Source organism: Vanellus vanellus (genome assembly GCF_965231255.1).
Source record: "Vanellus vanellus genome assembly, contig: HAP1_SCAFFOLD_57, whole genome shotgun sequence".
NCBI lineage: Eukaryota > Metazoa > Chordata > Aves > Charadriiformes > Charadriidae > Vanellus > Vanellus vanellus.
In genome coordinates, this window is record NW_028127572.1 from 902,870 (window position 1) to 930,527 (window position 27,658).

Sequence of the window (27,658 nt, forward strand, 5' to 3'; positions counted from 1 at the left end):
CAGAGGATGGAGCTTTGTCCAAGGACAAAAATCATCTCGGGTATCTTCCCTGGAGGAGTCTGGGGTTGCCACCGGGGATTACAGGGACCCAAACCACAGGAAAAATGTCTGCGGGAGACGCCTGGGAGGAATCTCAGATGCATCCCAGAAGATGGAGCATTGTCCAAGGAAAAAAATCATCTCGGGTATCTTCCCTGGAGGAATCTGGGGTTGCTACCCGGGATCACAGGGCCCCAAAACACCGGAATAAACACTCAGGGACATACCTGCAAGGAGTCTCGGATGCTTCCCAGAGGATGTAGCATTGTCCAAGGAGAAAAATCATCTCGGGTATCTTCCCTGGAGGAGTCTGGGGTTGCTACCCGGGATTACAGGGATGCAAACCACCGGAATAAAGACTCAGGGACATACCTACAAGGAGTCTCGGTTGCTTCCCAGAGGATGGAGCATTGTCCAAGCAGAAAAATCATCTTGGGTATCTTCCCTGGAGGAATCTGGGGTTGCTACCCGGGATTACAGGAACCCAAACCACCGGAATAAAGACTCAGGGATATACCTGCAAGGAGTCTCGGATGCTTCCCAGAGGATGGACCATTGTCCAAAGAGAAAAATCATTTCGGGTATCTTCCCTGGAGGAGTCTGGGGTTGCTACCCGGGATCACAGGGACCCAAACCACAGGAAAAATGTCTGTGGGAGATGCCTGGGAGGAATCTCAGATGCATCCCAGAAGATGGAGCTTTGTCCCAGGAAAAAAATCATCTCGGGTATCTTCCCTGGAGGAGTCTGGGGTTGCTACCCGGGATCACAGGGCCCCAAAACACCGCAGAAAACTCTGCGGGAGACTCCTTCGAGGAGTTCTGGATAGATCCCGCAGTATGGACCACTGTCAAGAGAGAAAAATCATATTGGGTGTCTTCCCTGGACGAGTCTGGGGTTGCTACCTGGGATGACAGAACCATAAACCGTGAGAAAAAAGACTCAGGGACATAGCTGCGACAAGTCTCGGATGCATCCCAGAGCATGGAGCATTGTCCAAGGAGAAAAATCATCCCGGATATCTTTCCTGGAGGAGTCTGGGGTTGCTACCCGGGATTAAAGGGACCCAAACCACAGCAAAAATGTCTGCGGGAGACGCCTGGGAGGAATCTCAGATGCATCCCAGAAGATGGAGCATTGTCCAAGGAGAGAAATCATCTCGGGTATCTTCCCTGGAGGAGTCTGGGGTTGCTACCCGGGATCACAGGGCCCCAAAACACCGGAAGAAACACTCAGGGACATACCTGCAAGGAGTCTCGGATGCTTCCCAGAGGATGGAGCTTTGTCCAAGGACAAAAATCATCTCGGGTATCTTCCTTGGAGGAGTCTGGGGTTGCCACCCGGGTTTACAGGGACCCAAACCACAGGAAAAATGTCTGTGGGAGATGCCTGGGAGGAATCTCATATGCATCCCTCAAGATGGAGCTTTGTCCCAGGAGAAAAATTACATTGGGTATCTTCCCTGGAGGAGTCTGGGGTTGCTACCCGGGATTACAGGGACCCAAACCACAGGAAAAATGTTTGCGGGAGACGCCTGGGAGGAATCTCAGATGCATCCCAGAAGATGGAGCATTGTCCAAGGAGAGAAATCATCTCGGGTATCTTCCCTGGAGGAGTCTGGGGTTGCTACCCGGGATCACAGGGACCCAAAACACCGCAGAAAACTCTGCGGGAGACTCCTGGGAGGAGTTCTGGATAGATCCCGCAGTATGGACCACTGTCAAGAGAGAAAAATCATATTGGGTGTCTTCCCTGGAGGAGTCTGGGGTTGCTACCCGGGATCACAGGGCCCGAAAACACTGGAATAAAAACTCAGGGACATACCTGCAAGGAGTCTCGGATGCTTCCCAGAGGATGGAGCTTTGTCCAAGCAGAAAAATCATCTCGGGTATCTTCCCTGGAGGAGTCTGGGGTTGCCACCCGGGTTTACAGGGACCCAAACCACAGGAAAAATATCTGTGGGAGATGCCTGGGAGGAATCTCATATGCATCCCACAAGATGGAGCTTTGTCCCAGGAGAAAAATTACATTGGGTATCTTCCCTGGAGGAGTCTGGGGTTGCTACCCGGGATTAAAGGGATGCAAACCACCGGAATAAAGACTCAGGGACATACCTACAAGGAGTCTCGGTTGCTTCCCAGAGGATGGAGCATTGTCCAAGCAGAAAAATCATCTTGGGTATCTTCCCTGGAGGAATCTGGGGTTGCTACCCGGGATTACAGGGACCCAAACCACCGGAATAAAGACTCAGGGATATACCTGCAAGGAGTCTCGGATGCTTCCCAGAGGACGGACCATTGTCCAAAGAGAAAAATCATCTCGGGTATCTTCCCTGGAGGAGTCTGGGGTTGCTACCCGGGATTACAGGGACCCAAAACACCGCAGAAAACTCTGCGGGAGACTCCTGGGAGGAGTTCTGGATAGATCCCGCAGTATGGACCACTGTCAAGAGAGAAAAATCATATTGGGTGTCTTCCCTGGAGGAGTCTGGGGTTGCTACCCGGGATCACAGGGCCCGAAAACACTGGAATAAAAACTCAGGGACATACCTGCAAGGAGTCTCGGATGCTTCCAAGAGGATGGAGCATTGTCCAAGCAGAAAAATCATCTCGGGTATCTTCCCTGGAGGAGTCTGGGGTTGCTACCCGGGATCACAGGGCGCTAAAACACCGGAATAAAGACTCAGAGACATACCTGCAAGGAGTCTCGGATGCTTCCCAGAGGATGGAGCATTGTCCAAGCAGAAAAATTATCTCGGGTATCTTCCCTAGAGGAGTCTGGGTTTGCTAGCCGGGATCACAGGGCCCTAAAGCACTGGAGAAAACTCTGCGGGAGACGCCTGGGAGGAGTTCTGGGTAGATCCCGCAGGATGGACCACTGTCAAGAGAGAAAAATCATATTGGGTGTCTTCCCTGGAGGAGTCTGGGGTTGCTACCTGGGATGACAGAACCATGAACCGCAAGAAAAAAGACTCAGGGACACAGCTGCGACAAGTCTCGGATGCATCCCAGAGGATGGAGCATTGTCCAAGGAGAAAAATCATCTCGGGTATCTTCCCTGGCGGAGTCTGGGGTTGCTACCCGGGATTACAGGGACCGAAACCACAGGAAAAATGTCTGCGGGAGACGCCTGGGAGGAATCTCAGATGCTTCCCAGAGGATGGAGCTTTGTCCAAGGACAAAAATCATCTCGGGTATCTTCCCTGGAGGAGTCTGGGGTTGCCACCCGGGTTTACAGGGACCGAAACCACAGGAAAAATGTCTGTGGGAGATGCCTGGGAGGAATCTCATATGCATCCCACAAGATGGAGCTTTGTCCCAGGAGAAAAATAACATTGGGTATCTTCCCTGGAGGAGTCTGGGGTTGCTACCCGGGATTACAGGGATGCAAACCACCGGAATAAAGACTCAGGGACATACCTACAAGGAGTCTCGGTTGCTTCCCAGAGGATGGAGCATTGTCCAAGCAGAAAAATCATCTTGGGTATCTTCCCTGGAGGAGTCTGGGGTTGCTACCCGGGATTACAGGGACCCAAACCACCGGAATAAAGACTCAGGGACATACCTGCAAGGAGTCTCGGATGTTTCCCAGAGGATGGACCATTGTCCAAAGAGAAAAATCATCTCGGGTATCTTCCCTGGAGGAGTCTGGGGTTGCTAGCCGGGATCACAGGGACCCAAAACACCGGAGAAAACTCTGCGGGAGACTCCTGGGAGGAGTTCTGGATAGATCCCGCAGTATGGACCACTGTCAAGAGAGAAAAATCATATTGGGTGTCTTCCCTGGAGGAGTCTGGGGTTGCTACCCGGGATGACAGGGCCCAAAAGCACCGGAATACACAGAGGGACAAAGCTGCAAGGAGTCTCGGATGCTTCCCAGAGGATGTAGCATTGTCCAAGGAGAAAAATCATCTCGGGTATCTTCCCTGGAGGAGTCTGTGGTTGCTACCCGGGATTACAGGGACCCAAACCACAGGAAAAATGTCTGTGGGAGATGCCTGGGAGGAATCTCATATGCATCCCAGAAGATGGAGCTTTGTCCCAGGAGAAAAATCATCTCGGGTATCTTCCCTGGAGGAGTCTGGGGTTGCTACCCGGGATTACAGGGACCCAAACCACAGGAAAAATGTCTGCGTGAGACGCCTGGGAGGAATCTCAGATGCATCCCAGAAGATGGAGCATTCTCCGAGGAGAGAAATCATCTCGGGTATCTTCCCTGGAGGAGTCTGGGGTTGCTACCCGGGATCACAGGGCCCCAAAACACCGGAAGAAACACTCAGGGACATACCTGCAAGGAGTCTCGGATGCTTCCCAGAGGATGGAGCATTGTCCAAGGAGAAAAATCATCTCGGGTATCTTCCCTGGAGGAGTCGGGGGTTGCTACCCGGGTTTACAGGGACCCAAACCACAGGAAAAATGTCTGCGTGAGACGCCTGGGAGGAATCTCAGATGCATCCCAGAAGATGAAGCATTGTCCAAGGAGAAAAATCATATTCGGTGTCTTCCCTGGAGGAGTCTGGGGTTGCTACCCGGGATCAGAGGGCCCGAAAATACGGGAATAAACACTCAGGGACATACCTGCAAGGAGTCTCGGATGCTTCCCAGAGGTTAGAGCATTGTCCAAGCAGAAAAATTATCTCGGGTATCTTCCCTAGAGGAGTCTGGGTTTGCTAGCCGGGATCACAGGGCCCTAAAGCACTGGAGAAAACTCTGCGGGAGACGCCTGGGAGGAGTTCTGGGTAGATCCCGCAGGATGGACCACTGTCAAGAGAGAAAAATCATATTGGGTGTCTTCCCTGGAGGAGTCTGGGGTTGCTACCTGGGATGACAGAACCATGGACCGCAAGAAAAAAGACTCAGGGACACAGCTGCGACAAGTCTCGGATGCATCCCAGAGGATGGAGCATTGTCCAAGGAGAAAAATCATCTCGGGTATCTTCCCTGGCGGAGTCTGGGGTTGCTACCCGGGATTACAGGGACCGAAACCACAGGAAAAATGTCTGCGGGAGACGCCTGGGAGGAATCTCAGATGCTTCCCAGAGGATGGAGCTTTGTCCAAGGACAAAAATCATCTCGGGTATCTTCCCTGGAGGAGTCTGGGGTTGCCACCCGGGTTTACAGGGACCGAAACCACAGGAAAAATGTCTGTGGGAGATGCCTGGGAGGAATCTCATATGCATCCCACAAGATGGAGCTTTGTCCCAGGAGAAAAATAACATTGGGTATCTTCCCTGGAGGAGTCTGGGGTTGCTACCCGGGATTACAGGGATGCAAACCACCGGAATAAAGACTCAGGGACATACCTACAAGGAGTCTCGGTTGCTTCCCAGAGGATGGAGCATTGTCCAAGCAGAAAAATCATCTTGGGTATCTTCCCTGGAGGAGTCTGGGGTTGCTACCCGGGATTACAGGGACCCAAACCACCGGAATAAAGACTCAGGGACATACCTGCAAGGAGTCTCGGATGTTTCCCAGAGGATGGACCATTGTCCAAAGAGAAAAATCATCTCGGGTATCTTCCCTGGAGGAGTCTGGGGTTGCTAGCCGGGATCACAGGGACCCAAAACACCGGAGAAAACTCTGCGGGAGACTCCTGGGAGGAGTTCTGGATAGATCCCGCAGTATGGACCACTGTCAAGAGAGAAAAATCATATTGGGTGTCTTCCCTGGAGGAGTCTGGGGTTGCTACCCGGGATGACAGGGCCCAAAAGCACCGGAATACACAGAGGGACAAAGCTGCAAGGAGTCTCGGATGCTTCCCAGAGGATGTAGCATTGTCCAAGGAGAAAAATCATCTCGGGTATCTTCCCTGGAGGAGTCTGTGGTTGCTACCCGGGATTACAGGGACCCAAACCACAGGAAAAATGTCTGTGGGAGATGCCTGGGAGGAATCTCATATGCATCCCAGAAGATGGAGCTTTGTCCCAGGAGAAAAATCATCTCGGGTATCTTCCCTGGAGGAGTCTGGGGTTGCTACCCGGGATTACAGGGACCCAAACCACAGGAAAAATGTCTGCGTGAGACGCCTGGGAGGAATCTCAGATGCATCCCAGAAGATGGAGCATTCTCCGAGGAGAGAAATCATCTCGGGTATCTTCCCTGGAGGAGTCTGGGGTTGCTACCCGGGATCACAGGGCCCCAAAACACCGGAAGAAACACTCAGGGACATACCTGCAAGGAGTCTCGGATGCTTCCCAGAGGATGGAGCATTGTCCAAGGAGAAAAATCATCTCGGGTATCTTCCCTGGAGGAGTCGGGGGTTGCTACCCGGGTTTACAGGGACCCAAACCACAGGAAAAATGTCTGCGTGAGACGCCTGGGAGGAATCTCAGATGCATCCCAGAAGATGAAGCATTGTCCAAGGAGAAAAATCATATTCGGTGTCTTCCCTGGAGGAGTCTGGGGTTGCTACCCGGGATCAGAGGGCCCGAAAATACGGGAATAAACACTCAGGGACATACCTGCAAGGAGTCTCGGATGCTTCCCAGAGGTTAGAGCATTGTCCAAGCAGAAAAATTATCTCGGGTATCTTCCCTAGAGGAGTCTGGGTTTGCTAGCCGGGATCACAGGGCCCTAAAGCACTGGAGAAAACTCTGCGGGAGACGCCTGGGAGGAGTTCTGGGTAGATCCCGCAGGATGGACCACTGTCAAGAGAGAAAAATCATATTGGGTGTCTTCCCTGGAGGAGTCTGGGGTTGCTACCTGGGATGACAGAACCATGAACCGCAAGAAAAAAGACTCAGGGACACAGCTGCGACAAGTCTCGGATGCATCCCAGAGAATGGAGCATTGTCCAAGGAGAAAAATGATCTCGGGTATCTTCCCTGGAGGAGTCTGGGGTTGCTACCCGGGATTACAGGGACCGAAACCACAGGAAAAATGTCTGCGGGAGACGCCTGGGAGGAATCTCATATGCATCCCAGAAGATGGAGCATTGTCCAAGGAGAAAAATCATCTCGGGTATCTTCCCTGGAGGAGTCTGGGGTTGCTAGCCGGGATCACAGGGACCCAAAACACCGGAGAAAACTCTGCGGGAGACTCCTGGGAGGAGTTCTGGATAGATCCCGCAGTATGGACCACTGTCAAGAGAGAAAAATCATATTGGGTGTCTTCCCTGGAGGAGTCTGGGGTTGCTACCCGGGATGACAGGGCCCAAAAGCACCGGAATACACAGAGGGACAAAGCTGCAAGGAGTCTCGGATGCTTCCCAGAGGATGTAGCATTGTCCAAGGAGAAAAATCATCTCGGGTATCTTCCCTGGAGGAGTCTGTGGTTGCTACCCGGGATTACAGGGACCCAAACCACAGGAAAAATGTCTGTGGGAGATGCCTGGGAGGAATCTCATATGCATCCCAGAAGATGGAGCTTTGTCCCAGGAGAAAAATCATCTCGGGTATCTTCCCTGGAGGAGTCTGGGGTTGCTACCCGGGATTACAGGGACCCAAACCACAGGAAAAATGTCTGCGTGAGACGCCTGGGAGGAATCTCAGATGCATCCCAGAAGATGGAGCATTCTCCGAGGAGAGAAATCATCTCGGGTATCTTCCCTGGAGGAGTCTGGGGTTGCTACCCGGGATCACAGGGCCCCAAAACACCGGAAGAAACACTCAGGGACATACCTGCAAGGAGTCTCGGATGCTTCCCAGAGGATGGAGCATTGTCCAAGGAGAAAAATCATCTCGGGTATCTTCCCTGGAGGAGTCTGGGGTTGCTACCCGGGATTACAGGGACCCAAACCACAGGAAAAATGTCTGCGTGAGACGCCTGGGAGGAATCTCAGATGCATCCCAGAAGATGGAGCATTGTCTAAGGAGAAAAATCATATTCGGTGTCTTCCCTGGAGGAGTCTGGGGTTGCTACCCGGGATCAGAGGGCCCGAAAATACGGGAATAAACACTCATATCTGCAAGGACATACCTGCAAGAAGTCTCGGATGCTTCCCAGAGGATGGAGCATTGTCCAAGGAGAAAAATCATCTCGGGTATCTTTCCTGGAGGAGTCTGGGGTTGCTACCTGGGATGACAGAACCATAAACCGTGAGAAAAAATACTCAGGGACATAGCTGCGACAAGTCTCGGATGCATCCCAGAGGATGGAGCATTGTCCAAGCAGAAAAATTATCTCGGGTATCTTCCCTGGAGGAGTCTGGGGTTGCTACCCGGGATTACAGGGACCCAAACCACAGGAAAAATGTCTGTGGGAGATGCCTGGGAGGAATCTCATATGCATCCCAGAAGATGGAGCTTTGTCCCAGCAGAAAAATCATCTCGGGTATCTTCCCTGGAGGAGTCTGGGGTTGCTACCCGGGATTACAGGGACCCAAACCACAGGAAAAAAACACTGAGAAACAGAGCTGGGAGGAGTCTCGGGTGCATCCCGCAGGATGGACAATAGTCCAAGGAGAAAAATCATCTCGCGTATCTTCCCTGGTGGAGTCTGAGGTTGCTACCCGGGATGACAGGGCCCAAAAGCACCGGAATAAACACTCAGGGACATACCTGCAAGGAGTCTTGGATGCTTCCCAGAGGATGGAGCATTGTCCAAGGAGAAAAATCATCTCGGGTATCTTCCCTGGAGGAGTCTGGGGTTGCTACCCAGGATTACAGGGACCCAAACCACAGGAAAAATGTCTGCGGGAGACGGTTGGGAGGAATCTCAGATGCATCCCAGAAGATGGAGCATTGTCCAAGGAGAAAAATCATCACGTGTATCTTCCCAGGAGGAGTCTGGGGTTGCTACCTGGGATGACAGGGCCCAAAAGCACCGGAATAAACACTCAGTGACATACCTGCAAGGAGCCTCGGATGCTTCCCAGAGGATGGAGCATTGTCCAAGGAGAAAAATCATCTCGGGTATCTTCCACGGAGGAGTCTGGGGTTGCTACCCGGGATCACAGGGCCCAAAAGCACCGGAATAAACACTCAGGGACAAAGCTGCAAGAAGTCTTGGATGCTTCCCAGAGGATGGAGCATTGTCCAAGCAGAAAAATCATCTCGGGTACCTTCCCTGGAGGAGTCTGGGGTTGCTACCCGGGATCACAGGGCCCTAAAGCACTGGAGAAAAGTCTGCGGCAGACGCCTGGGAGGAGTTCTGGGTAGATCCCGCAGGACTGACCACGGTCAAGAGAGAAAAATCATATTGGGTGTCTTCCCTGGAGGAGTCTGGGGTTGCTACCTGGGATGACAGAACCACGAACCGCGAGAAAAAAGACTCAGGGACATAGCTGCGACAAGTCTCGGATGCATCCCAGAGGATGGAGCATTGTCCAAGGAGAAAAATCATCTCGGGTATCTTCCCTGGCGGAGTCTGGGGTTGCTACCCGGGATTACAGGGACCAAAACCACAGGAAAAATGTCTTTGGGAGACGCCTGGGAGGAATCTCAGATGCATCCCAGAAGATGGAGCATTGTCCAAGGAGAAAAATCATCTCGGGTATCTTCCCTGGAGGAGTCTGGGGTTGCTACCCGGGATCACAGGGCCCCAAAACACCGGAATAAACACTCAGGGACATACCTGCAAGGAGTCTCGGATGCTTCCAAGAGGATGGAGCATTGCCCAAGGAGAAAAATCATCTCGGGTATCTTCCTTGGAGGAGTCTGGGGTTGCTACCCGGGATTACAGGGACCCAAACCACAGGAAAAATGTCTGTGGGAGATGCCTGGGAGGAATCTCAGATGCATCCCAGAAGATGGAGCTTTGTCCAAGGAGAAAAATCATCTCGGATATCTTCCCTGGAGGAGTCTGGGGTTGCTACCCGGGATTACAGGGACCAAAACCACAGGAAAAATGTCTGCGGGAGACGCCTGGGAGGAATCTCAGATGCATCCCAGAAGATGGAGCATTGTCCAAGGAGAAAAGTCATCTCGGGTATCTTCCCTGGAGGAGTCTGGGGTTGCTACCCGGGATCACAGGGCCCCAAAACACCGGAGAAAACTCTGCGGGAGACTCCTGGGAGGAGTTCTGGATAGATCCCGCAGTATGGACCACTGTCAAGAGAGAAAAATCATATTGGGTGTCTTCCCTGGAGGAGTCTGGGGTTGCTACCTGGGATGACAGAACCATAAACCGTGAGAAAAAAGACTCAGGGACATAGCTGCGACAAGTCTCGGATGCATCCCAGAGGATGGAGCATTGTCCAAGGAGAAAAATCATCTCGGGTATCTTCCCTGGAGGAGTCTGTGGTTGCTACCCGGGATTACAGGGACCCAAACCACAGGAAAAATGTCTGTGGGAGATGCCTGGGAGGAATCTCATATGCATCCCAGAAGATGGAGCTTTGTCCCAGGAGAAAAATCATCTCGGGTATCTTCCCTGGAGGAGTCTGGGGTTGCTACCCGGGATTACAGGGACCCAAACCACAGGAAAAATGTCTGCGTGAGACGCCTGGGAGGAATCTCAGATGCATCCCAGAAGATGGAGCATTCTCCGAGGAGAGAAATCATCTCGGGTATCTTCCCTGGAGGAGTCTGGGGTTGCTACCCGGGATCACAGGGCCCCAAAACACCGGAAGAAACACTCAGGGACATACCTGCAAGGAGTCTCGGATGCTTCCCAGAGGATGGAGCATTGTCCAAGGAGAAAAATCATCTCGGGTATCTTCCCTGGAGGAGTCTGGGGTTGCTACCCGGGATTACAGGGACCCAAACCACAGGAAAAATGTCTGCGTGAGACGCCTGGGAGGAATCTCAGATGCATCCCAGAAGATGGAGCATTGTCTAAGGAGAAAAATCATATTCGGTGTCTTCCCTGGAGGAGTCTGGGGTTGCTACCCGGGATCAGAGGGCCCGAAAATACGGGAATAAACACTCATATCTGCAAGGACATACCTGCAAGAAGTCTCGGATGCTTCCCAGAGGATGGAGCATTGTCCAAGGAGAAAAATCATCTCGGGTATCTTTCCTGGAGGAGTCTGGGGTTGCTACCTGGGATGACAGAACCATAAACCGTGAGAAAAAAGACTCAGGGACATAGCTGCGACAAGTCTCGGATGCATCCCAGAGGATGGAGCATTGTCCAAGCAGAAAAATTATCTCGGGTATCTTCCCTGGAGGAGTCTGGGGTTGCTACCCGGGATTACAGGGACCCAAACCACAGGAAAAATGTCTGTGGGAGATGCCTGGGAGGAATCTCATATGCATCCCAGAAGATGGAGCTTTGTCCCAGCAGAAAAATCATCTCGGGTATCTTCCCTGGAGGATTCTGGGGTTGCTACCCGGGTTTACAGGGACCCAAACCACAGGAAAAATGTCTGCGGGAGACGCCTGGGAGGAATCTCAGATGCATCCCAGAAGATGGAGCATTGTCCAAGGAGAAAAATCATCTCGGGTATCTTCCCTGGAGGAGTCTGGGGTTGCTACCCGGGATCACAGGGCCCGAAAACACCGGAATAAAAACTCAGGGACATACCTGCAAGGAGTCTCAGATGCTTCCAAGAGGATGGAGCATTGTCCAAGCAGAAAAATCATCTCAGGTATCTTCCCTGGAGGAGTCTGGGGTTGCTACCCGGGATTACAGGGACCCAAACCACAGGAAAAAAACACTGAGAAACAGAGCTGGGAGGAGTCTCGGGTGCATCCCGCAGGATGGACAATAGTCCAAGGAGAAAAATCATCTCGCGTATCTTCCCTGGTGGAGTCTGAGGTTGCTACCCGGGATGACAGGGCCCAAAAGCACCGGAATAAACACTCAGGGACATACCTGCAAGGAGTCTTGGATGCTTCCCAGAGGATGGAGCATTGTCCAAGGAGAAAAATCATCTCGGGTATCTTCCCTGGAGGAGTCTGGGGTTGCTACCCGGGATTACAGGGACCCAAACCACAGGAAAAATGTCTGCGGGAGACGGTTGGGAGGAATCTCAGATGCATCCCAGAAGATGGAGCATTGTCCAAGGAGAAAAATCATCACGTGTATCTTCCCAGGAGGAGTCTGGGGTTGCTACCTGGGATGACAGGGCCCAAAAGCACCGGAATAAACACTCAGTGACATACCTGCAAGGAGCCTCGGATGCTTCCCAGAGGATGGAGCATTGTCCAAGGAGAAAAATCATCTCGGGTATCTTCCACGGAGGAGTCTGGGGTTGCTACCCGGGATCACAGGGCCCAAAAGCACCGGAATAAACACTCAGGGACAAAGCTGCAAGAAGTCTTGGATGCTTCCCAGAGGATGGAGCATTGTCCAAGCAGAAAAATCATCTCGGGTACCTTCCCTGGAGGAGTCTGGGGTTGCTACCCGGGATCACAGGGCCCTAAAGCACTGGAGAAAAGTCTGCGGCAGACGCCTGGGAGGAGTTCTGGGTAGATCCCGCAGGACTGACCACGGTCAAGAGAGAAAAATCATATTGGGTGTCTTCCCTGGAGGAGTCTGGGGTTGCTACCTGGGATGACAGAACCACGAACCGCGAGAAAAAAGACTCAGGGACATAGCTGCGACAAGTCTCGGATGCATCCCAGAGGATGGAGCATTGTCCAAGGAGAAAAATCATCTCGGGTATCTTCCCTGGAGGAGTCTGGGGTTGCTACCCGGGATTACAGGGACCCAAACCACAGGAAAAATGTCTTTGGGAGACGCCTGGGAGGAATCTCAGATGCATCCCAGAAGATGGAGCATTGTCCAAGGAGAAAAATCATCTCGGGTATCTTCCCTGGAGGAGTCTGGGGTTGCTACCCGGGATCACAGGGCCCCAAAACACCGGAATAAACACTCAGGGACATACCTGCAAGGAGTCTCGGATGCTTCCAAGAGGATGGAGCATTGCCCAAGGAGAAAAATCATCTCGGGTATCTTCCTTGGAGGAGTCTGGGGTTGCTACCCGGGATTACAGGGACCCAAACCACAGGAAAAATGTCTGTGGGAGATGCCTGGGAGGAATCTCAGATGCATCCCAGAAGATGGAGCTTTGTCCAAGGAGAAAAATCATCTCGGATATCTTCCCTGGAGGAGTCTGGGGTTGCTACCCGGGATTACAGGGACCAAAACCACAGGAAAAATGTCTGCGGGAGACGCCTGGGAGGAATCTCAGATGCATCCCAGAAGATGGAGCATTGTCCAAGGAGAAAAGTCATCTCGGGTATCTTCCCTGGAGGAGTCTGGGGTTGCTACCCGGAATCACAGGGCCCCAAAACACCGGAGAAAACTCTGCGGGAGACTCCTGGGAGGAGTTCTGGATAGATCCCGCAGTATGGACCACTGTCAAGAGAGAAAAATCATATTGGGTGTCTTCCCTGGAGGAGTCTGGGGTTGCTACCTGGGATGACAGAACCATAAACCGTGAGAAAAAAGACTCAGGGACATAGCTGCGACAAGTCTCGGATGCATCCCAGAGCATGGAGCATTGTCCAAGGCGAAAAATCATCTCGGGTATCTTCCCTGGAGGAGTCTGGGGTTTCTACCCGGGATTACAGGGAGGCAAACCACAGGAAAAATGGCTGCGGGAGATGTCTGGGAGGAATCTCAGATGCATCCCAAAAGATGGAGCATTGTCCAAGGAGAAAAATCATCTCGGGTATCTTCCCTGGAGGAGTCTGGGGTTGCTACCTGGGATGACAGGGCCCAAAAGCACCGGAACAAACACTCAGTGACATACCTGCAAGGAGCCTCGGATGCTTCCCAGAGGATGGAGCATTGTCCAAGGAGAAAAATCATCTCGGGTATCTTCCCTGGAGGAGTCTGGGGTGGCTACCCGGGATTACAGGGACCCAAACCACAGGAAAAATGTCTGTGGGAGATGCCTGGGAGGAATCTCATACGCATCCCAGAAGATGGAGCTTTGTCCCAGGAGAAAAATCATCTCGGGTATCTTCCCTGGAGGAGTCTGGGGTTGCTACCCGGGATTACAGGGATGCAAACCACCGGAATAAAGACTCAGGGACATACCTACAAGGAGTCTCGGTTGCTTCCCAGAGGATGGAGCATTGTCCAAGCAGAAAAATCATCTTGGTTATCTTCCCTGGAGGAATCTGGGGTTGCTACCCGGGATTACAGGGACCCAAACCACCGGAATAAAGACTCAGGGACATACCTGCAAGGAGTCTCGGATGTTTCCCAGAGGATGGAGCATTGTCCAAGGAGAAAAATCATCTCGGGTATCTTCCCTGGAGGAGTCTGGGGTTGCTACTCGGGATCACAGGGCCCCAAAACACCGGAATAAAAACTCAGGGACATACCTGCAAGGAGTCTCGGATGCTTCCCAGAGGATGGAGCATTGTCCAAGCAGAAAAATTATCTCGGGTATCTTCCTTGGAAGAGTCTGGGGTTGCTACCCGGGATCACAGGGCCCTAAAGCACTGGAGAAAATTCTGCGGGAGACGCCTGGGAGGAATTCTGGGTAGATCCCGCAGGATGGACCACTGTCAAGAGAGAAAAATCATATTGGGTGTCTTCCCTGGAGGAGTCTGGGGTTGCTACCTGGGATGACAGAACCATAAACCGCGAGAAAAAAGACTCAGGGACATAGCTGCGACAAGTCTCGGATGCATCCCAGAGGATGGAGCATTGTCCAAGGAGAAAAATCATCCCGGATATCTTTCCTGGAGGAGTCTGGGGTTGCTACCCGGGATTAAAGGGACCCAAACCACAGGAAAAATGTCTGCGGGAGACGCCTGGGAGGAATCTCAGATGCATCCCAGAAGATGGAGCATTGTCCAAGGAGAAAAATCATCTCGGGTATCTTCCCTGGAGGAGTCTGGGGTTGCTACCCGGGATCACAGGGCCCCAAAACACCGGAATAAACACTCAGGGACATACCTGCAAGGAGTCTCGGATACTTCCCAGAGGATGGAGCTTTGTCCAAGGACAAAAATCATCTCGGGTATCTTCCCTGGAGGAGTCTGGGGTTGCCACCCGGGTTTACAGGGACCCAAACCACAGGAAAAATGTCTGTGGGAGATGCCTGGGAGGAATCTCATATGCATCCCAGAAGATGGAGCTTTGTCCCAGGAAAAAAATCATCTCTAGTATCTTCCCTGGAGGAGTCTGGGGTTGCTACCCGGGATTACAGGGAACCAAAACACAGGAAAAATGTCTGCGGGAGACGCCTGGGAGGAATCTCAGATGCATCCCAGAGGATGGAGCATTGTCCAAAGAGAAAAATCATCTCGGGTATCTTCCCTGGAGGAGTCTGGGGTTGCTACCCGGGATTACAGGGACCCAAACCACAGGAAAAATGTCTGTGGGAGATGCCTGGGAGGAATCTCATATGCATCCCAGAAGATGGAGCTTTGTCCCAGCAGAAAAATCATCTCGGGTATCTTCCCTGGAGGAGTCTGGGGTTGCTACCCGGGATTACAGGGACCAAAACCATAGGAAAAATGTCTGCGGAGACGCCTGGGAGGAATCTCAGATGCATCCCAGAAGATGGAGCATTGTCCAAGGAGAAAAGTCATCTCGGGTATCTTCCCTGGAGGAGTCTGGGGTTGCTACCCGGGATCACAGGGACCCAAAACACCGCAGAAAACTCTGCGGGAGACTCCTGGGAGGAGTTCTGGATAGATCCCGCAGTATGGACCACTGTCAAGAGAGAAAAATCATATTGGGTGTCTTCCCTGGAGGAGTCTGGGGTTGCTACCTGGGATCAGAGGGCCCGAAAATACGGGAATAAACACTCAGGGACATACCTGCAAGGAGTCTCGGATGCTTCCCAGAGGATGTAGCATTGTCCAAGGAGAAAAATCATCTCGGGTATCTTCCCTGCAGGAGTCTGGGGTTGCTACCCGGGTTTACAGGGACCCAAACCACAGGAAAAATGTCTGTGGGAGATGCCTGGGAGGAATCTCATATGCATCCCAGAAGATGGAGCTTTGTCCAAGGAGAAAAATCATCTCGGGTATCTTCCCTGGAGGAGTCTGGGGTTGCTACCCGGGATCACAGGGCCCCAAAACACCGTAAGAAACACTCAGGGACATAGCTGCAAGGAGTCTCGGATGCTTCCCAGAGGATGTAGCATTGTCCAAGGAGAAAAATCATCTCGGGTATCTTCCCTGGAGGAGTCTGGGGTTGCCACACGGGTTTACAGGGACCCAAACCACAGGAAAAATGTCTGTGGGAGATGCCTGGGAGGAATCTCAGATGCATCCCAGAAGATGGAGCTTTGTCCCAGGAAAAAAATCATCTCGGGTATATTCCCTGGAGGAGTCTGGGGTTGCTACCCGGGATTACAGGGAACCAAAACACAGGAAAAATGTCTGCGGGAGACGCCTGGGAGGAATCTCAGATGCATCCCAGAGGATGGAGCATTGTCCAAAGAGAAAAATCATCTCGGGTATCTTCCCTGGAGGAGTCTGGGGTTGCTACCCGGGATTACAGGGACCCAAACCACAGGAAAAATGTCTGTGGGAGATGCCTGGGAGGAATCTCATATGCATCCCAGAAGATGGAGCTTTGTCCCAGCAGAAAAATCATCTCGGGTATCTTCCCTGGAGGAGTCTGGGGTTGCTACCCGGGATTACAGGGACCAAAACCATAGGAAAAATGTCTGCGGAGACACCTGGGAGGAATCTCAGATGCATCCCAGAAGATGGAGCATTGTCCAAGGAGAAAAGTCATCTCGGGTATCTTCCCTGGAGGAGTCTGGGGTTGCTACCCGGGATCACAGGGCCCCAAAACACCGCAGAAAACTCTGCGGGAGACTCCTGGGAGGAGTTCTGGATAGATCCCGCAGTATGGACCACTGTCAAGAGAGAAAAATCATATTGGGTGTCTTCCCTGGAGGAGTCTGGGGTTGCTACCTGGGATCAGAGGGCCCGAAAATACGGGAATAAACACTCAGGGACATACCTGCAAGGAGTCTCGGATGCTTCCCAGAGGATGTAGCATTGTCCAAGGAGAAAAATCATCTCGGGTATCTTCCCTGGAGGAGTCTGGGGTTGCTACCCGGGTTTACAGGGACCCAAACCACAGGAAAAATGTCTGTGGGAGACGCCTGGGAGGAATCTCATATGCATCCCAGAAGATGGAGCTTTGTCCAAGGAGAAAAATCATCTCGGGTATCTTCCCTGGAGGAGTCTGGGGTTGCTACCCGGGATCACAGGGCCCCAAAACACTGTAAGAAACACTCAGGGACATAGCTGCAAGGAGTCTCGGATGCTTCCCAGAGGATGTAGCATTGTCCAAGGAGAAAAATCATCTCGGGTATCTTCCCTGGAGGAGTCTGGGGTTGCTACCCGGGTTTACAGGGACCCAAACCACAGGAAAAATGTCTGCGTGAGACGCCTGGGAGGAATCTCAGATGCATCCCAGAAGATGGAGCATTGTCCAAGGAGAAAAATCATCTTGGGTATCTTCCCTGGAGGAGTCTGTGGTTGCTACCCGGGATTACAGGGACCCAAACCACAGGAAAAATGTCTGTGGGAGATGCCTGGGATGAATCTCATATGCATCCCAGAAGATGGAGCTTTGTCCCAGGAGAAAAATCATCTCGGGTATCTTCCCTGGAGGAGTCTGGGGTTGGTACCCGGGATTACAGGGACCCAAACCACAGGAAAAATGTCTGCGGGAGACGCCTGGGAGGAATCTCAGATGCATCCCAGAAGACGGAGCATTGTCCAAGGAGAAAAATCATCTCGGGTATCTTCCCTGGAGGAGTCTGGGGTTGCTACCCGGGATCACAGGGCCCCAAAACACCGGAATAAAAACTCAGGGACATACCTGCAAGGAGTCTCGGATGCTTCCAAGAGGATGGAGCATTGTCCAAAGAGAAAAATCATCTCGGGAATCTTCCCTGGAGGAGTCTGGGGTTGCTACCCGGGATTGCAGGGACCCAAACCACAGGAAAAAAACACTGAGAAACAGAGCTGGGAGGAGTCTCGGGTACATCCCGCAGGATGGACAATAGTCCAAGGAGAAAAATCATCTCGGGTATCTTCCCTGGTGGAGTCTGAGGTTGCTACCCGGGATGACAGGGCCCAAAAGCACCGGAATAAACACTCAGGGACATACCTGCAAGGAGTCTCGGATGCTTCCCAGAGGATGGAGCATTGTCCAAGGAGAAAAATCATCTCGGGTTATCTACCCTGGAGGAGTCTGGGGTTGCTACCCGGCATTACAGGGACCCAAACCACAGGAAAAATGTCTGTGGGAGATACCTGGGAGGAATCTCATATGCATCCCAGAAGATGGAGCTTTGTCCAAGGAGAAAAATCATCTCGGGTATCTTCCCTGGAGGAGTCTGGGGTTGCTACCCGGGATCACAGGGCCCCAAAACACCGTAAGAAACACTCAGGGACATAGCTGCAAGGAGTCTCGGATGCTTCCCAGAGGATGTAGCATTGTCCAAGGAGAAAAATCATCTCGGGTATCTTCCCTGGAGGAGTCTGGGGTTGCTACCCGGGTTTACAGGGACCCAAACCACAGGAAAAATGTCTGCGTGAGACGCCTGGGAGGAATCTCAGATGCATCCCAGAAGATGGAGCATTGTCCAAGGAGAAAAATCATATTGGGTATCTTCCCTGGAGGAGTCTGTGGTTGCTACCCGGGATTACAGGGACCCAAACCACAGGAAAAATGTCTGTGGGAGATGCCTGGGAGGAATCTCATATGCATCCCAGAAGATGGAGCTTTGTCCCAGGAGAAAAATCATCTCGGGTATCTTCCCTGGACGAGTCGGGGGTTGGTACCCGGGATTACAGGGACCCAAACCACAGGAAAAATGTCTGCGGGAGACGCCTGGGAGGAATCTCAGATGCATCCCAGAAGATGGAGCATTGTCCAAGGAGAAAAATCATCTCGGGTATCTTCCCTGGAGGAGTCTGGGGTTGCTACCCGGGATCACAGGGCCCCAAAACACCGGAATAAAAACTCAGGGACATACCTGCAAGGAGTCTCGGATGCTTCCAAGAGGATGGAGCATTGTCCAAAGAGAAAAATCATCTCGGGTATCTTCCCTGGAGGAGTCTGGGGTTGCTACCCGGGATTACAGGGACCCAAACCACAGGAAAAAAACACTGAGAAACAGAGCTGGGAGGAGTCTCGGGTGCATCCCGCAGGATGGACAATAGTCCAAGGAGAAAAATCATCTCGGGTATCTTCCCTGGAGGAGTCTGGGGTTGCTACCCGGGATGACAGGGCCCAAAAGCACCGGAATAAACACTCAGGGACATACCTGCAAGGAGTCTCGGCTGCTTCCCAGAGGATGGAGCATTGTCCAAGGAGAAAAATCATCTCGGGTTATCTTCCCTGGAGGAGTCTGGGGTTGCTACCCGGCATTACAGGGACCCAAACCACTGGAAAAATGTCTGTGGGAGACGGCTGGGAGGAATCTCAGATGCATCCCAGAAGATGGAGCATTGTCCAAGGAGAAAAATCATCTCGGGTATCTTCCCTGGAGGAGTCTGGGGTTGCTACCCGGGATTACAGGGACCCAAACCACAGGAAAAATGTCTGCGTGAGACGCCTGGGAGGAATCTCAGATGCATCCCAGAAGATGGAGCATTGTCCAAGGAGAAAAATCATCTCGGGTATCTTCCCTGGAGGAGTCTGGGGTTGCTACCCGGGATCACAGGGCCCCAAAACACCGGAAGAAACACTCAGGGACATACCTGCAAGGAGTCTCGGATGCTTCCCAGAGGATGGAGCATTGTCCAAGGAGAAAAATCATCTCGGGTATCTTCCCTGGAGGAGTCTGGGGTTGCTACCCGGGTTTACAGGGACCCAAACCACAGGAAAAATGTCTGCGTGAGACGCCTGGGAGGAATCTCAGATGCATCCCAGAAGATGGAGCATTGTCCAAGGAGAAAAATCATATTCGGTGTCTTCCCTGGAGGAGTCTGGGGTTGCTACCCGGGATCAGAGGGCCCGAAAATACGGGAATAAACACTCATATCTGCAAGGACATACCTGCAAGAAGTCTCGGATGCTTCCCAGAGGATGGAGCATTGTCCAAGGAGAAAAATCATCTCGGGTATCTTTCCTGGAGGAGTCTGGGGTTGCTACCTGGGATGACAGAACCATAAACCGTGAGAAAAAATACTCAGGGACATAGCTGCGACAAGTCTCGGATGCATCCCAGAGGATGGAGCATTGTCCAAGCAGAAAAATTATCTCGGGTATCTTCCTTGGAGGAGTCTGGGGTTGCTACCCGGGATTACAGGGACCCAAACCACAGGAAAAATGTCTGTGGGAGATGCCTGGGAGGAATCTCATATGCATCCCAGAAGATGGAGCTTTGTCCCAGCAGAAAAATCATCTCGGGTATCTTCCCTGGAGGAGTCTGGTGTTGCTACCCGGGATTACAGGGACCCAAACCAGAGGAAAAATGTCTGCGGGAGACGCCTGGGAGGAATCTCAGATGCATCCCAGAAGATGGAGCATTGTCCAAGGAGAAAAATCATCTCGGGTATCTTCCCTGGAGGAGTCTGGGGTTGCTACCCGGGATCACAGGGCCCGAAAACACCGGAATAAAAACTCAGGGACATACCTGCAAGGAGTCTCAGATGCTTCCAAGAGGATGGAGCATTGTCCAAGCAGAAAAATCATCTCAGGTATCTTCCCTGGAGGAGTCTGGGGTTGCTACCCGGGATTACAGGGACCCAAACCACAGGAAAAAAACACTGAGAAACAGAGCTGGGAGGAGTCTCGGGTGCATCCCGCAGGATGGACAATAGTCCAAGGAGAAAAATCATCTCGGGTATCTTCCCTGGTGGAGTCTGAGGTTGCTACCCGGGATGACAGGGCCCAAAAGCACCGGAATAAACACTCAGGGACATACCTGCAAGGAGTCTCGGATGCTTCCCAGAGGATGGAGCATTGTCCAAGGAGAAAAATCATCTCGGGTATCTTCCCTGGAGGAGTCTGTGGTTGCTACCCAGGATTACAGGGACCCAAACCACAGGAAAAATGTCTGCGGGAGACGCCTGGGAGGAATCTCAGATGCATCCCAGAAGATGGAGCATTGTCCAAGGAGAAAAATCATCTCGTGTATCTTCCCTGGAGGAGTCTGGGGTTGCTACCTGGGATGACAGGGCCCAAAAGCACCGGAATAAACACTCAGTGACATACCTGCAAGGAGCCTCGGATGCTTCCCAGAGGATGGAGCATTGTCCAAGGAGAAAAATCATCTCGGGTATCTTCCACGGAGGAGTCTGGGGTTGCTACCCGGGATCACAGGGCCCAAAAGCACCGGAATAAACACTCAGGGACAAAGCTGCAAGAAGTCTTGGATGCTTCCCAGAGGATGGAGCATTGTCCAAGCAGAAAAATCATCTCGGGTACCTTCCCTGGAGGAGTCTGGGGTTGCTACCCGGGATCACAGGGCCCTAAAGCACTGGAGAAAAGTCTGCGGCAGACGCCTGGGAGGAGTTCTGGGTAGATCCCGCAGGACTGACCACGGTCAAGAGAGAAAAATCATATTGGGTGTCTTCCCTGGAGGAGTCTGGGGTTGCTACCTGGGATGACAGAACCACGAACCGCGAGAAAAAAGACTCAGGGACATAGCTGCGACAAGTCTCGGATGCATCCCAGAGGATGGAGCATTGTCCAAGGAGAAAAATCATCTCGGGTATCTTCCCTGGCGGAGTCTGGGGTTGCTACCCGGGATTACAGGGACCCAAACCACAGGAAAAATGTCTTTGGGAGACGCCTGGGAGGAATTTCAGATGCATCCCAGAAGATGGAGCATTGTCCAAGGAGAAAAATCATCTCGGGTATCTTCCCTGGAGGAGTCTGGGGTTGCTACCCGGGATCACAGGGCCCCAAAACACCGGAATAAACACTCAGGGACATACCTGCAAGGAGTCTCGGATGCTCCCAAGAGGATGGAGCATTGTCCAAGGAGCAAAATCATCTCGGGTATCTTCCTTGGAGGAGTCTGGGGTTGCTACCCGGGATTACAGGGACCCAAACCACAGGAAAAATGTCTGTGGGAGATGCCTGGGAGGAATCTCAGATGCATCCCAGAAGATGGAGCTTTGTCCAAGGAGAAAAATCATCTCGGATATCTTCCCTGGAGGAGTCTGGGGTTGCTACCCGGGATCACAGGGCCCCAAAACACCGGAGAAAACTCTGCGGGAGACTCCTGGGAGGAGTTCTGGATAGATCCCGCAGTATGGACCACTGTCAAGAGAGAAAAATCATATTGGGTGTCTTCCATGGAGGAGTCTGGGGTTGCTACCTGGGATGACAGAACCATAAACCGTGAGAAAAAAGACTCAGGGACATAGCTGCGACAAGTCTCGGATGCATCCCAGAGCATGGAGCATTGTCCAAGGAGAAAAATCATCTCGGGTATCTTCCCTGGAGGAGTCTGGGGTTTCTACCCGGGATTACAGGGAGGCAAACCACAGGAAAAATGGCTGCGGGAGATGTCTGGGAGGAATCTCAGATGCATCCCAAAAGATGGAGCATTGTCCAAGGAGAAAAATCATCTCGGGTATCTTCCCTGGAGGAGTCTGGGGTTGCTACCTGGGATGACAGGGCCCAAAAGCACCGGAACAAACACTCAGTGACATACCTGCAAGGAGCCTCGGATGCTTCCCAGAGGATGGAGCATTGTCCAAGGAGAAAAATCATCTCGGGTATCTTCCCTGGAGGAGTCTGGGGTGGCTACCCGGGATTACAGGGACCCAAACCACAGGAAAAATGTCTGTGGGAGATGCCTGGGAGGAATCTCATACGCATCCCAGAAGATGGAGCTTTGTCCCAGGAGAAAAATCATCTCGGGTATCTTCCCTGGAGGAGTCTGGGGTTGCTACCCGGGATTACAGGGATGCAAACCACCGGAATAAAGACTCAGGGACATACCTACAAGGAGTCTCGGTTGCTTCCCAGAGGATGGAGCATTGTCCAAGCAGAAAAATCATCTTGGTTATCTTCCCTGGAGGAATCTGCGGTTGCTACCCGGGATTACATGGACCCAAACCACCGGAATAAAGACTCAGGGACATACCTGCAAGGAGTCTCGGATGTTTCCCAGAGGATGGAGCATTGTCCAAGGAGAAAAATCATCTCGGGTATCTTCCCTGTAGGACTCTGGGGTTGCTACTCGGGATCACAGGGCCCCAAAACACCGGAATAAAAACTCAGGGACATACCTGCAAGGAGTCTCGGATGCTTCCCAGAGGATGGAGCATTGTCCAAGCAGAAAAATTATCTCGGGTATCTTCCTTGGAAGAGTCTGGGGTTGCTACCCGGGATCACAGGGCCCTAAAGCACTGGAGAAAATTCTGCGGGAGACGCCTGGGAGGAATTCTGGGTAGATCCCGCAGGATGGACCACTGTCAAGAGAGAAAAATCATATTGGGTGTCTTCCCTGGAGGAGTCTGGGGTTGCTACCTGGGATGACAGAACCACGAACGGCGAGAAAAAAGACTCAGGGACATAGCTGCGACAAGTCTCGGATGCATCCCAGAGGATGGAGCATTGTCCAAGGAGAAAAATCATCCCGGATATCTTTCCTGGAGGAGTCTGGGGTTGCTACCCGGGATTAAAGGGACCCAAACCACAGGAAAAATGTCTGCGGGAGACGCCTGGGAGGAATCTCAGATGCATCCCAGAAGATGGAGCATTGTCCAAGGAGAAAAATCATCTCGGGTATCTTCCCTGGAGGAGTCTGGGGTTGCTACCCGGGATCACAGGGCCCCAAAACACCGGAATAAACACTCAGGGACATACCTGCAAGGAGTCTCGGATACTTCCCAGAGGATGGAGCTTTGTCCAAGGACAAAAATCATCTCGGGTATCTTCCCTTGAGGAGTCTGGGGTTGCCACCCGGGTTTACAGGGACCCAAACCACAGGAAAAATGTCTGTGGGAGATGCCTGGGAGGAATCTCAGATGCATCCCAGAAGATGGAGCTTTGTCCCAGGAAAAAAATCATCTCGGGTATCTTCCCTGGAGGAGTCTGGGGTTGCTACCCGGGATTACAGGGAACCAAAACACAGGAAAAATGTCTGCGGGAGACGCCTGGGAGGAATCTCAGATGCATCCCAGAGGATGGAGCATTGTCCAAAGAGAAAAATCATCTCGGGTATCTTCCCTGGAGGAGTCTGGGGTTGCTACCCGGGATTACAGGGACCCAAACCACAGGAAAAATGTCTGTGGGAGATGCCTGGGAGGAATCTCATATGCATCCCAGAAGATGGAGCTTTGTCCCAGCAGAAAAATCATCTCGGGTATCTTCCCTGGAGGAGTCTGGGGTTCCTACCCGGGATTACAGGGACCAAAACCATAGGAAAAATGTCTGCGGAGACGCCTGGGAGGAATCTCAGATGCATCCCAGAAGATGGAGCATTGTCCAAGGAGAAAAGTCATCTCGGGTATCTTCCCTGGAGGAGTCTGGGGTTGCTACCCGGGATCACAGGGACCCAAAACACCGCAGAAAACTCTGCGGGAGACTCCTGGGAGGAGTTCTGGATAGATCCCGCAGGATGGACCACTGTCAAGAGAGAAAAATCATATTGGGTGTCTTCCCTGGAGGAGTCTGGGGTTGCTACCTGGGATCAGAGGGCCCGAAAATACGGGAATAAACACTCAGGGACATACCTGCAAGGAGTCTCGGATGCTTCCCAGAGGATGTAGCATTGTCCAAGGAGAAAAATCATCTCGGGTATCTTCCCTGGAGGAGTCTGGGGTTGCTACCCGGGTTTACAGGGACCCAAACCACAGGAAAAATGTCTGTGGGAGATGCCTGGGAGGAATCTCATATGCATCCCAGAAGATGGAGCTTTGTCCAAGGAGAAAAATCATCTCGGGTATCTTCCCTGGAGGAGTCTGGGGTTGCTACCCGGGATCACAGGGCCCCAAAACACCAGAAGAAACACTCAGGGACATACCTGCAAGGAGTCTCGGATGCTTCCCAGAGGATGTAGCATTGTCCAAGGAGAAAAATCATCTCGGGTATCTTCCCTGGAGGAGTCTGGGGTTGCCACCCGGGTTTACAGGGACCCAAACCACAGGAAAAATGTCTGTGGGAGATGCCTGGGAGGAATCTCAGATGCATCCCAGAAGATGGAGCTTTGTCCCAGGAAAAAAATCATCTCGGGTATATTCCCTGGAGGAGTCTGGGGTTGCTACCCGGGATTACAGGGAACCAAAACACAGGAAAAATGTCTGCGGGAGACGCCTGGGAGGAATCTCAGATGCATCCCAGAGGATGGAGCATTGTCCAAAGAGAAAAATCATCTCGGGTATCTTCCCTGGAGGAGTCTGGGGTTGCTACCCGGGATTACAGGGACCCAAACCACAGGAAAAATGTCTGTGGGAGATGCCTGGGAGGAATCTCATATGCATCCCAGAAGATGGAGCTTTGTCCCAGCAGAAAATTCATCTCGGGTATCTTCCCTGGAGGAGTCTGGGGTTGCTACCCGGGATTACAGGGACCAAAACCATAGGAAAAATGTCTGCGGAGACGCCTGGGAGGAATCTCAGATGCATCCCAGAAGATGGAGCATTGTCCAAGGAGAAAAGTCATCTCGGGTATCTTCCCTGGAGGAGTCTGGGGTTGCTACCCGGGATCACAGGGCCCCAAAACACCGGAGAAAACTCTGCGGGAGACTCCTGGGAGGAGTTCTGGATAGATCCCGCAGTATGGACCACTGTCAAGAGAGAAAAATCATATTGGGTGTCTTCCCTGGAGGAGTCTGGGGTTGCTACCTGGGATCAGAGGGCCCGAAAATACGGGAATAAACACTCAGGGACAAAGCTGCAAGGAGTCTCGGATGCTTCCCAGAGGATGTAGCATTGTCCAAGGAGAAAAATCATCTCGGGTATCTTCCCTGCAGGAGTCTGGGGTTGCTACCCGGGTTTACAGGGACCCAAACCACAGGAAAAATGTCTGTGGGAGATGCCTGGGAGGAATCTCATATGCATCCCAGAAGATGGAGCTTTGTCCAAGGAGAAAAATCATCTCGGGTATCTTCCCTGGAGGAGTCTGGGGTTGCTACCCGGGATCACAGGGCCCCAAAACACCGGAAGAAACACTCAGGGACATAGCTGCAAGGAGTCTCGGATGCTTCCCAGAGGATGTAGCATTGTCCAAGGAGAAAAATCATCTCGGGTATCTTCCCTGGAGGAGTCTGGGGTTGCTACACGGGTTTACAGGGACCCAAACCACAGGAAAAATGTCTGCGTGAGACGCCTGGGAGGAATCTCAGATGCATCCCAGAAGATGGAGCATTGTCCAAGGAGAAAAATCATCTCGGGTATCTTCCCTGGAGGAGTCTGGGGTTGCTACCCGGGATCACAGGGCCCCAAAACACCGGAATAAACACTCAGGGACATACCTGCAAGGAGTCTCGGATACTTCCCAGAGGATGGAGCTTTGTCCAAGGACAAAAATCATCTCGGGTATCTTCCCTTGAGGAGTCTGGGGTTGCCACCCGGGTTTACAGGGACCCAAACCACAGGAAAAATGTCTGTGGGAGATGCCTGGGAGGAATCTCAGATGCATCCCAGAAGATGGAGCTTTGTCCCAGGAAAAAAATCATCTCGGGTATCTTCCCTGGAGGAGTCTGGGGTTGCTACCCGGGATTACAGGGAACCAAAACACAGGAAAAATGTCTGCGGGAGACGCCTGGGAGGAATCTCAGATGCATCCCAGAGGATGGAGCATTGTCCAAAGAGAAAAATCATCTCGGGTATCTTCCCTGGAGGAGTCTGGGGTTGCTACCCGGGATTACAGGGACCCAAACCACAGGAAAAATGTCTGTGGGAGATGCCTGGGAGGAATCTCATATGCATCCCAGAAGATGGAGCTTTGTCCCAGCAGAAAAATCATCTCGGGTATCTTCCCTGGAGGAGTCTGGGGTTCCTACCCGGGATTACAGGGACCAAAACCATAGGAAAAATGTCTGCGGAGACGCCTGGGAGGAATCTCAGATGCATCCCAGAAGATGGAGCATTGTCCAAGGAGAAAAGTCATCTCGGGTATCTTCCCTGGAGGAGTCTGGGGTTGCTACCCGGGATCACAGGGACCCAAAACACCGCAGAAAACTCTGCGGGAGACTCCTGGGAGGAGTTCTGGATAGATCCCGCAGTATGGACCACTGTCAAGAGAGAAAAATCATATTGGGTGTCTTCCCTGGAGGAGTCTGGGGTTGCTACCTGGGATCAGAGGGCCCGAAAATACGGGAATAAACACTCAGGGACATACCTGCAAGGAGTCTCGGATGCTTCCCAGAGGATGTAGCATTGTCCAAGGAGAAAAATCATCTCGGGTATCTTCCCTGGAGGAGTCTGGGGTTGCTACCCGGGTTTACAGGGACCCAAACCACAGGAAAAATGTCTGTGGGAGATGCCTGGGAGGAATCTCATATGCATCCCAGAAGATGGAGCTTTGTCCAAGGAGAAAAATCATCTCGGGTATCTTCCCTGGAGGAGTCTGGGGTTGCTACCCGGGATCACAGGGCCCCAAAACACCAGAAGAAACACTCAGGGACATACCTGCAAGGAGTCTCGGATGCTTCCCAGAGGATGTAGCATTGTCCAAGGAGAAAAATCATCTCGGGTATCTTCCCTGGAGGAGTCTGGGGTTGCCACCCGGGTTTACAGGGACCCAAACCACAGGAAAAATGTCTGTGGGAGATGCCTGGGAGGAATCTCAGATGCATCCCAGAAGATGGAGCTTTGTCCCAGGAAAAAAATCATCTCGGGTATATTCCCTGGAGGAGTCTGGGGTTGCTACCCGGGATTACAGGGAA